The 12,348-nt window shown below is 37.9% G+C and overlaps 1 protein-coding gene across 4 annotated transcripts in view; it reads right to left on the bottom strand.

Moving 5' to 3' along the window:
- The window catches only part of RBKS (ribokinase), a 70,802-nt gene that overhangs the window by 54,249 nt on the left and 4,205 nt on the right, over window positions 1–12,348 (bottom strand). The window contains exon 1 of one of the 4 annotated variants that reach the window (XM_075089115.1): window positions 2,490–2,564. The exons of the other annotated variants lie outside the window; for them this stretch is intronic. The gene's annotated coding sequence lies outside the window, so the exon portion shown is untranslated. Of the gene's footprint in view, window positions 1–2,489; window positions 2,565–12,348 lie in introns of those variants that run through there. 4 annotated transcript variants of the gene reach the window in all.

The raw sequence follows: 12,348 nt of genomic DNA, 5'->3' as shown, positions 1-12,348 counted from the left end.
TTTCAGACCAATTCTCTACTCCAGAAGCCCATTTTTATTTTCCATATTAAACAAAATCAGAGTACTGATCTATATACAAGCCTAGAGGTTTCACTTCGACTGAAAGAGGTATTCAAGAAATTTTTTTTGCTAATGTAATGCTATTCTCTTGTCATTTAATTCTGCAACTATACTAACTTTTGATCCGCACCAGACAATTTTAATGAGCATTTCAGGCTTCTGTTATGAGCAGGCAATGATGAGTAATCTGTATGATTAAGGAACCCTATAAACTCCTGGTTTACTGACGGTGCCACAAAAAATACTCAAAATAGCCCAAAAGTGATGAAACAGCTAATGCTACTCCAAAACTAGGCTAAGTAAGTTAATTAGAAAAACTGTCACATGGGCTTTCAGAATTGTTACATAAAATGTTTTCTAAAGCCATTTACAACTTTGATGTAATTTGAAAACACTGACCTGAAAAACGTAATTTAAGCTGCTATCCAACAGACTACTCTTTGCCTACGTGACAAATTCTGCTCAGCTTTGAAAGGATAAATGGTACAAAGGATACTGAGCTCTCATGTCTTATGAACAACCAGAAACTAAACTTGAAAACCCCCAACACTTATTAGATGGGAAGTAAAATTACTATATAATGTTTTGTAAATTGTGCACCATACTACTGAATCATATTTATAGAGGAAAGTTCACACTGAATCATGCTGAAATACTTTGGACATTACAAATAAAGGAATATAATCACTCAGAATTTAAACTGAGTTTTTACAATACAACATTTAAATATAAAGCACACAGCAACACTGCCCACATTTGTTCATGGGAAATGAAGAATCTTACATCCGCTTCTGTTTCAGAGGTTTGGGATGAATAAAAGTACACACGTAAGAATTTCATCATTGCAGTAACTTCAACCCTCTCTTCCAATAAGTGCATGCCATGAGTTCCCTTAATGGCTAGAGAGGATTAACATTTGTGTTTTTAGACAGACATCCCTTTGGAAGTACGGCATTGGAAACAGAACAGAACCTTTTACCACTGTGTGAAGCACCAAATCAGAGGTGAAAGCACAACTTACTGAGTCATTAATGCCCCTTTCCCCAGTACTCTGGGTTTTCTTGAAAAGTTCCCATCTAAGCAGTGAATAGATCATATTCAGAGATAGGAAGTCTGAAGAAGGAAGGAGGGGAAAGGCAGATGTATATTAGTGGCATTTGCATAAATTAACCCTGAAATTAATCATGGTTTGCTTCCGATTCTTGACATCTAACCAGTGTCTGTCCATTGTTTTTCAACATACAGAAGTACTATAAAGATGTATTATTCCTGTTGGCTTAAGATGATGTAAAACCATGCTCTCCCCTCAGCAGCATTTTCCCACTGTTTCTCTTGCATTGCTTTTATTGCTCACAGAGCTTCCTAATTCAAAGTATTTTTGTTCCAAGGGTCATTTTAATTTGGATCAGCAAACTGGTGCAACCTACTTTACAGCAGCCCGGGTGGGCCAGAACTGGCAGGACTGAGGAGACAGTGAGCGAGGGTAGAATCAGGAGTGCCCTTTCTGGCAGCAGTACAGCCAGACTGCCCCAAGCCAGTTGAAACATTGACTTGATACTACTTGGTATGTTGAAAACACTGAATGCTATGTAACTACGGCACAGTATACTCAGCTCATTAGACATACTGAAGAAAAACATAAAGTATCAGTATGTTTCTGAGAAATTACATACGCATGAGAAAGGAAAAGAGAAAGGTATATAAACATTTTTCTCTAAAAAGGCAAAAAGAAAACAATATTCTCATTAGGCAACTCAGAGGGAAAGAGAAATTGTATGTTAGATTAGATATCACATTCTAGAAGATGACTGTAATTTACATAGAATCAAAAGAAACATTCAGATGTTATTTCTTCTGAAGAAAGGCAAAGATCATCAGGGGTATCAAAACAGTATCAGAAATACTGCATGTAAAAGTGTCTTAATAAAAAGGAATATAATGTAAAGGCCTACAATTCAGCTTTGATTCTGTTCTCTTTGAATCAGTGAACAAAACCGGCTCTTTCTCCCCTCCTGGGAATTCCCTACAATAGGGAAAATCCCTGTGAGATTAGAGTAGGTGTAACTAGCCATTGTCTAGTACAGACAACTTACTGGGCTTTCATGATTCTCAGAACTGAACAAATACAAAGGAGAGAACAGTTCTTTCCTCTAATTAGGAATATTAGTACAAGATTTTGGTGAAACAGTCTCAGACCTCTTTTGAATCTAGCTTGATGTTTTGGTTTAGCCTTGGTCTCTTTTGTCCAGTTTAAATTTTAAAGATTTGGACATGTGCTATGGCAAAGTATCCATAAAACAGAGACAAAAAGACCACAATTCTTTTCAAAATTAGATGTTCTTGACTAGTTATGCTTTCTTCCATTTTAATAATCCACTAAAACATCTTATTGGAAGGTAGAAAACATTCAGGATTTATAAAGAGCCTACCTCAAGAATTAACTACAGCTTGGTTTAAATATGGGACTATCCAGTTCTGGGTTCTTAGTCTCACTTCAGATCTATAATGGCTGAAAAAAATTGTTAAGAGACAATTAGAAATCATAGAATATCTTTATTTTTTTCTTCTCCTATGTCTCTGAAAATGGCAAGGTTTTCTTTAAAAAAATTAACTTTCTAGACAATTCAAATAATTGGTTATTGCTCGAATGTTTGATGGTCTGGGTTCTTTCTCTAGCCCACAGTAATGAACAGTGTGGAAACACTACCCAAACTTATACCAGGCAAAATAATTGATGCTTAAAGAGTAGTTCCTTTGCAGGACAGTGCTGAAGCACAGTGGCAGAGTGAGATGTAAAACCTTTACCCCATCACCCATTCAGAGTATTTTTTAAACCTGTTTGATTTTACATGATATACAGTTTGTCACAACACAACAAGTGAATGATGAATTGGTACAGAGCAGCAGGGTTTTTTTCAATCAGTTTTGCCATCAGAGAAAATATGTGTTTTATGAAACAAAAATATAGGTTTTTTTTTTAAAAAAAGACAAACTGTTTTGTAGATCTCATTACTGGATGGGTAAACAGCTGAACTGAAACAACTGGCGAAAATCTCTAGTAAGGCAGAAAATTAAGTGAACGTCTGTGACCACAGGTAGGAGGGCCACAAGAGTGATATCTTCTTATATGTGCAATCACAACCTCAATTTAAAAAGACTGAAGTTCATAACACACAGAATAAGAACAGACGTCCACAGCTTTTCAAGAACTTCAACGAACTTTTCTGTTGACCCTTTGTGCAGAAGCAAATTTTACCAAACATCTGTTTTGTATTGAAGAAAGTTTGTGGAAATTTTCAAAATTACTACTCTCTATCTGCCTCCCACATTGTTCTTCGTGGATGTCTCTCAATTACACTATTTTTGGAATTGCAGTTATATAATTATTTTCAAGGCAGTCTGATGGTGATGTTAGAATAGATTGCCTCTGCAGCATGCTGTGCTCACCCCAGACTGAAGAAGGCTGCCTACGGTACCTATGCTGAACAGAACATTATATCATGGTGAAGTACCAGGGCTAAAGCAGAAAAACCAGCCCAAAACAGAACAACCTTTGCAACCCAAGCGAAGAGTGGTCTTTATGTGCCCAAGGACAAACTAAGATAAACAAGACACATGTGAACATTAATCTTTTCTCTATCTCTTAAATAAAGGATTTATCAGACAACGATGAACAAGGTGGAAATAATATGCTTGAGTAGATAGGCCACAGGGTCCTTGCTGCTCTTGTCATGATTTTTTATATACAACGGTAAAACAACAAGGTAATCTGTGCTTCTGCTCTACTATCATGCAGAAAATAGGGCACCTACTGACACCCCCCCCCTCCAAATCTTGTTGTCAGTCTTTTCCAGGTAAAAAAGGATCCCCCTCCTCCCAAAAAAGCATTGGCATTTTGCACACAAGCATATTGTGCTTTATAAACTATGGTATCAAGAGCAACATCATAGATGTGTTCTCACTACATAGTCATCAAGATGAAGTATACTGCAGTCCAAATATTCATAATTTTCTTCATAAGTTGTTGCTCCAAAAGCTCGTACACAGGACAATAATTTTGACAAGTATGATATTTTTAATCAACTTTGTAAGTACAGTGCTTCCTACAGAATCTATATGGGCCACAAACAAGAATCATAACGAAAACAATACTTAGTTGATATATACTTACTCAATGTATCATAGATAATAAAGGTAATCAATATTTTTAAACTTAATATAAGGAGGGGAAAGGGGGAAAGGGGGAAAGAACGAGAAAGAACGAGAACAAGAGAATGAGATTTAGTTCAGCTGGAAGGGACCTACAACTGTGATCTAGTCCAACTCCCTGACCACTTCAGGGCTAAATTTGCAGTGCCTTCAAGTTTTTACATTGAAACTATCTTACCCTTGATTCACTGATAAAAAAGCTTTATCTGAAGTTCAGTCTTCTGTAAAGGCATCTACTAGAATCTTGGATTACAATAACATTAAGGCTTGTGGGGCAAAGATGAGAATGTGCAGGGTGTGGGGGGTGCCTGGGCTTTGCTGGTCAAGGTTGGCTCTTTTGTGACATCTAGGAATCTCCTCTAGGTAAGTACCTTCACCTTTTTCACCATTCAAGCTCTCTTGGAAAAGGCAGATCTCTAAAAATCAGAAAGGTGTAATTCTGTATAATCCTGACTTCTGATGCCTGCTGATGGACAACTCCTGTGTTTCCATTAACACCCAGAATTTAATAAGCAATAGGGAAAGAAAACTGAAGAAAAAATCTGTTCCTTTTTGCTGCCGCTATATGGAGTACTATGAGCTCCAGCAAAATCACCAGGTGCTTTTTCCCAACAGGTCATTTTTCACTTTGTTCTTTCGGGGCGGGGGGGTGGAAGGAAAATAAAAATAACAAAAATTGAGCAATAATAACAGGATATTCCCAATGAATAATACTAACAGGATCAGACAATCAGAAGAAGGAATATTCACTGTCATTACAGCTGAGAACATGGAAAATGCTTGTCTTTCCACATGAGTATTGAACTTAATCTGCCTTTCCTATTCCTCCTCATCCTCTATTTTCAGCTCTGACCAACATGGTTTTTTCTTTTGCTGTTTATGCTATCAAGGTTTATGCATTTTGTATAAACAGGGGTCTGAGAAAGGATAGTAAGTATACCAAGTGATGGATGGAATAAATTAGCAAAAGGAAGTTATGATTCTTTAGAAGCAAGTTATTTTTGAAAGATGAGAGGCAGGGAAAGATCAGTACAGAAAAGAAACGCACTGTAAGAATGTGATGCAGAAAGATAACAAGAAGAGGTGGAGGCAAATAAGGGGAAATCATAGATGGTTCAGGGATGACATGCCATTGATCTGGTACAGGGAAAACGGAGAAAAAATTGGACTAAAGTCAGTAATGGAAAGAAGAAATAATAAAACCCAGAAGAGAGCACACAGCTGATATATTTGGGAACATTACCACCTTCTTATTTTATAATTAGTTGTCACAAAGATCAACATGTTCTAAAAAGCTGCACCTACTTAGGCAACACACTAGTGAAAAATAATTTTGTATTTTCTGCAGGCTCAAAGTATATGATACTAGGCTTGAAAGGAACCAGGGACGTCAGCATCAAATAACTTACTGCAGCTTGATATAGGGGCTAACAACCGGAGCCACATAAAACAAGCAAACAAAAACTTACTGGTAAACTCCTATGGAAAGAACAACTCAGACAGCTCCTAGAGGCAACATCATATATATGCCTGCCCAGAGTGTTTTTACACAAATTTGTTACCATTGACTCTGTACAATTTTTATTGCAGCTTTTGATTTGTGCCAGCAGCTCTTTACTGTCAGGAGTACTAAAATTCACCCAAAGATATTTATGTCTAGAAATGCATCTAGGAAAATGGTTATTTCCATTAACAGTACAGCTAGCAAGTAATTCATTAACAAGACAGAACTATTAATCATATCATTCTGTGGCTCATAAAGGGGGAGAAAATACAATATTCTCAGTGTTGGGTGTTAAAACGTAGTGCCTAACAACTATTTATTGTGACAAATATTTTCAAAGAAGTTCCTTTAGGCAATTTCCCCTTTGACTGTAGTGAATCTTCTATGGCAAACACCTCCAGACTGAAAAGGCAAGCGACATTTCATATTAAACAGTCAAAAAGAATTTCCAATAACAACAGGGACATTAACTGAAAGAATAAAAAACCTATGGGAGTTATATGGTAAAAGAGTATTCATTGGGGCAAGAAAATATAGATACATTAATTACACAACATAATATTCAATCTGTATCACTGGGATACAGCAGAACCCAAGGAATACTCTGAAGTACTGACAATGACAATGCCCAGTGTATCACCGTTTTGCATGCTATTTACTTGGAAATGCACAGATGTCTAAGAGCCTTTACAGAAAGCAAAAGGCAACAGTTGTGCTATCTGGAAAGTGGGAAGTTACGATGTGAAGCAATAGCCATATGCTATAGTGCATTGCTGAGATATAATGACATTTTTCTGTGGCAGAAATGAACACAAACCCATTACTCCTGGCGTCAATATTGGACAATTGGTAAATAAGCTTTTATCCCAACAGCCTCTTCCTGGATTATATTGTTATCACCCCCTGACTTTTCATTTTCTTCAAACAGGTATCACTCTGGGTTTTCCAGGGACAGCTGAAGCCTCAGCAGGAATGCAGAATGATGGCAAAGCTGCACACTCAGGAGGCTGCTGTAACATCACCTGACTGTATGTTCAGTAAATACAGGCTAAGTCTGTTATGGCATTAGTAATCTCAGTCTCCAAAAACTACGTTTGATAATTCTGCCTATCTTTTGTTCCATTCCAGCCTGGTCCCGTTTCCACCAACATCAATGGGAAAAGGAATTTCTTTGTACTGTAGTTACTAACATGGTACTAATTTCAAGGAGAACCTTTTCACATCCTAGACTTTCCGTGAAGCAGGACACATGCAAGTCCTGTATGTAATCAGGGCACACAATTTTGAGATTTTTTTTCTGATGTTCTGACCCAAATTTTTTAAACAGATATTTTATGAGAGTTCAGTTCTGTGGCAAACAGAAAGACTGTGCACAGGTGTAGTGTATTTCTGTAAATAAACGACATTACCAGAAAATGGCTACAAATGTTTTTTCATCTTGCAATACCTAGACTGATTATGTTTTTTCTCTATAAACTTTTATGTAATTTCTTTTCCCTTTCTCTTCATTCTTGTTTAGAAAAGTCTACTTCCTTGGCTTAAAAATTCTTAAGTATTTGAAGGGATGAAATAAATTATGTTGTGAATCCACCACATTCATCTTGCAGTATTAGCAACTGTTCTAAAACTGGACACTACATTTTAAATAAATTTTCTTTTGCCATCACAGTGTTGAAACTGGCATCTGCTATCACCAACCCATAAGAAAGCATGTACATACTTAGGAAGGTTCAACAAAGAGATTCAGCTACTGATAGCTGGCAAATAGGGCACCCATTAAAAAGATGAAAAGACTGATAAGCACATTGTTTTACTTTTGTGGGTAGTATATAATAGCTAACTGACCTCCAAGGGGGAAAAATGCCAATCTAATGAGACTAGAAGACTGTGATACTTTAAGTCAAGCATTTAAGTAGCTCTGAATAACAAAACAATGAGTACCATGGTGTTTCAGACAACTGTTCTTTGCCAGGCGAGAGGACACAAGATAGAGTAGCTGATTTTCTTCTCCTGTTAGGAAAATATACCCCCAAAAACTTATCACCTGCTAGGATCAAAATGTTTCTGGATTCATTTACTCCATTACCCAAGTGAACTCTCTGGAGAATTAAGCAATAGTTTCCCTGCCTCATATAGACTAAACCTAAAAGCTTGGTAAACTCTTGTTTTATCTCACAAACCATAATTTTTAATTGCTAACACACATAGGAAAGGCATAATCCTCCACTGATGATATCATAGTCTACTGCCATGGAAATGACTGCAGTATCATAAACACAGGTTTAACATGACCTCACTTTCATAGGAAAGAGGGAAATTTCACTGGAATGTGAATGACATTGGGAATAAACTCACACAGACACTATACCTTGACAAAACTCTCTTACTAGTCAGTTAAAATATGGAAGATGAAGACTACAGCTAGACATGCAGCTGAATAGAAAAGGGGTTCTCCTAACCAAACACCGCATTACTGCTGAAAAGTCTTTGAACAGAGAGAACCCTCTGAACTCCTGTCAGAGTTCCACTCTGTAAGTTCACTACACCAGACAGGAGTGAAATCTCTGCCCTGACAGGCTTACAGTTTAACCACAAGAACATGAACAAAGTATGGCTATAAGAATATAGTGTAGGATCACAGAACAACATCGTAGCTGGAATGCTTCCTAGAATGAGTAAGTATTTCAGAAGTGGGAGGAAGAGAACTATACAGTCTCTTGAAGCACACAAAATAACATGAAGTCAGATGCAAATGCATAAGTACGATCTCAGTGCGGCAAGTGCTAAGTATTTTGGCATTGGCTCAGGAAAATACATATATTTAACCTTCAGCTCTGAAGTACTCTGAGAGGCGTCAAACAACTCAAGAATTGGAAGCTGAAATTTGTGTGTAAGCTTTGTGCTGCCATGAGCTGGGAATGTTGAGTACTGTGCGGAACCCCAAGTTGAGATGAGACAAGAAGCTTGAGCCCAGAACAGGGAGTGGAGAAATGTAGAAGGTGATAATGATCTCACTTAAGTAGAACCTTTCATCTTGAAGGATCTCAAAGCAATTTACAAACTTAAACAGACCAGACACTGCAGCTGGTAGGAACAGAAGCAGACAGCTGGGAACTCATTCATAGGAAGGAGGTGGCAACATGGGACTTACTGGGTGCCAGATCTTCCCAAATGCTGGTGCTGGAAGAAAATAGCAGGGCTAAACCAGAGCTTTTCCCTGAAGCTTGCCATGCAGCCATGTGAGAAAACTGCAGAAAGCAAACAGGCAGCCAGAGCTGAGAGAAGCAGAAAAAACAGCGGGGCTCTGGATAGTTGAGGAGCTGTCACTCTTAGGAGTGTAGTATCCCTGCCTTCTGCCTCAACCCCAACTCTTCACACTCTCTGCAGTAAAACCTCATGTCTTGCCTATTATTTTTGCCCTTTTTAAGACCTTCCTCGAATTTCTCTTTACCTTTTCCTATCTTTATAAAGCAGACTACCCCCTCTTCCCTCCTCCAACTCCAACATGTTTCCCAAATGCACAGTAGGAGAAGTAGTCCTGCATCTTGGTTATTGGGAAGCCAAAGCAATTCTTCAGCTGTGGCATTCATGTAGTACAGGCCCGACTGTAGTACCACAAGGGCTATTCTTTAGCTCAAAAGCACTACTAAATACATACTATTAAAACTGAACTAGATAAACAAGTCTAAAAAACAAGAGTTGTATTCGTTATTGCTGAAATGGAATTGCTTCTGGAAGGAAGGACAGTGCCTAATTACAGTACAGTAGCTTAGGACACAAAATGAAGACACCAAATAAAAAGGCAGGGAGGTTTCAATTAAATAGAACCCAGAAAGAAACACTTCTGTTTCGCTTAAGTTAAAAGACATTGTGTGACCAGTTTCACATTAATATTTCCAAAGACTTTTAAAACTACCACATTTCCATTTAGGAGGGGGAGAAAAAAGTTTTCATGGAGGAGAGCCAAAGTGTTGAGCAGGTGTTCTAGCACCACCAGTCCTTCTCAGAGAGGTCCCACAGCATCCTCTGTTGCACAAACAGTTTCTTTCAGAAAGTGACAGCTGGGATCAATGGTGCACTGTCTCTCACTTGGGGTTCATTAACTTTGGTTGCAAATGCAGCTCTTGTAATAGGTTAAAAAAATGTCGTTGGTGCCCTTGCCCTAGTTGTTTTCTGTTAATTTAAGAAACACACAACCAGACATTTTCCCTCCTTTTTCCCTCTTCAATATTTTGTCTTTTTGCATTAAAGGAACTTTGTTGGAAGCTTTTCAGGTCTGGAGAATAACACCAGATACTTTTAACACACTAAAACATTAAACTGTGTCTCACCCTGAAATAAACTATCACTCAGATTTTGCAGGGGACATACACGACAATCTCATGACAGTTTACAGCAGCAAATACCTTCTTTTGACATGAATGAGCTTGGATCAGGCCCCACATCAGATAAGCAGTGTCTGGGCCACTACAGATATTCAAAAGCTGTATATGAACAAACACAGTTTTCTTACTGAATTCCATTACTGAGGATTTAATCAACTTGATTTTTGTCCTGTTTTTCTTTTTGGACCCCCAAGATACAGCTTTCTTCCTGCCAGGCAAGAGAAAGGAAAGGGGAGTTTCTCTCAACCATTTAGGTCCTCTAGAATCAGGGCAGAACAACAAAACACTGAGCCTGCGCATCCTGCGTTTACTATACACCCAAACTTTGCTAGGTTGGAGAAGACGACAAGGGAATAGTACAGGCTCTGAAATCAAGCCCAGATTTTTCACTATTACATAAACTAAACAATTCACAGATGACACATTCTCTCATGCCTTGATGCCTTTCGCTGGATCCAAAAGATTAATTTCCTCAACTGGACTAAGCTTGTATTCCTTCACAGTTGTGCTTTCCCATGCTGCTGGCAATGGCAGATTGACTAGAATGAGGAGTGGCTGCTGCAGGGGAAGCATTACAGATAAAAACAAAAACACAAATGAAATGGATTTGAAGGATTCTAGAACACTTTTCTCTCAAAACACTTTTTGCTGCTAGGAGAAGCTGAAGAGCAGAAAAAAAAAAACATTAAACCAAGAAAAAACATTAAAACTTGGTGACTGTGCATGCATGAGAAATGGTGGAAATGAGAACACATGTGAAAGACCTAGGAACAAAGCAAAGAAGAAAAAGAAGTCAAATATGAGATTTTCTCTGCTTGCTCAAAAGAAACATAAGAAAATTCCTTTCTATATGCCCACAAAAAAACCCTCAAATTATTGTCCCAAATATTGCACTTCAAAAAAGAAAGTGCAACAGAACTTAGCTTTGGATCATAGACATTTCCAGTGAGCCATTTACTTCAGCTGACAATAACCACCACTAGAGGCTTAAGAGGAAGACGCAGAATCTCAGTAATGGAGATCCTGTTGCCATTTTGCACAAGCAGAGATTGTGCTCGGTTAGCGAAGATGATTCAGTACACCCATCAGGCTACTCTGAGATGTTGACTCCGGATGTGCATTTGTCACCACTGTCTACTCCAGGCTGGCAACATACTACTTTGTAGCTCAATGCTTTCTCTGCTGTGTCTTTCTTCTCTTGCTGGATGCTTTCAGTCCATCAGTTTACTACTTGTAATAATTATTAACAACGGTTGTTACAACAGGACCAGAAGCTCCATACAGGGAATAAAGCAATGTGAGGGAAGGAAAGGGGTCCACAGAAAACTAAGATTCCAAATTTTGAACATCCTAACAAACACAGTTTTCCAGTATTTGCACTGGGGTCTCATTCTCAAGTTAAAGTGAAACACTGTTGCTGTTGTGTCTATCCAAAGACTGTTTTTCCATCTTACATTTTGTTGTTTGTTTCTGCTGTTTTCAATTGTGATGCCAAAGTTTCTCCTGTTTATTCTAATTGTTTTAGTGTGTCTCTCATTGGTTTATATGTTTAGTCTTGTCCTGATTTAATATGAATTAAAATGCCAATACCACGACCAGTCTGCAAATATGAGTCACAACAGAACTATTTAAATAATACTATGGATGGTACCCGTCTGGTTTGATATCTAGATCATATAGAATAATGCTGGTTTTGTTTTCTACTACTATTGCCTGCTATTGCCAATGAAGTGTTGATTATGACTGTGACCACAAATATGTTTTGTTCCTGGTCCTATTAAGCCAAAAGAGTGTGGTTTACTGCATGTATGTACGTGAGGTTGTTTTGATTATACTAAATTCACTTTAGAAAACCCACACTCTGCCACTGCAGCGCTACAGGACAATGAGAAAAGAATTTCCAATGAGAACAGTGTTTCAAAAGAAAACCACTGGGCCCCTTCCATTTAAAAGAATTTTAAGGCACACTACCCTCTCTTCTGAATTTTATTTTTTCCCCAAATTACATCCGAATACTGTCTTCAACAGAAGGTCCCCATCCTTTTCCTTCTCAGCCATTACATAAGACATAGCAAATTTCAAATTGCACATTTCCATTTCACATAGAGGTTGCACTTCTTTAAATCATTAGTTTACTGTATTCAGTAAAAACATGATGTGCTAACTTTTTTTTAGTGGTGAATCTGGCTA

Source organism: Phalacrocorax aristotelis, chromosome 3 (assembly GCF_949628215.1).
Source record: "Phalacrocorax aristotelis chromosome 3, bGulAri2.1, whole genome shotgun sequence".
Classification (NCBI taxonomy): domain Eukaryota; kingdom Metazoa; phylum Chordata; class Aves; order Suliformes; family Phalacrocoracidae; genus Phalacrocorax; species Phalacrocorax aristotelis.
Note: the sequence above shows the minus strand (reverse complement) of the source record. Positions and strands in the feature narration are given on the sequence as shown.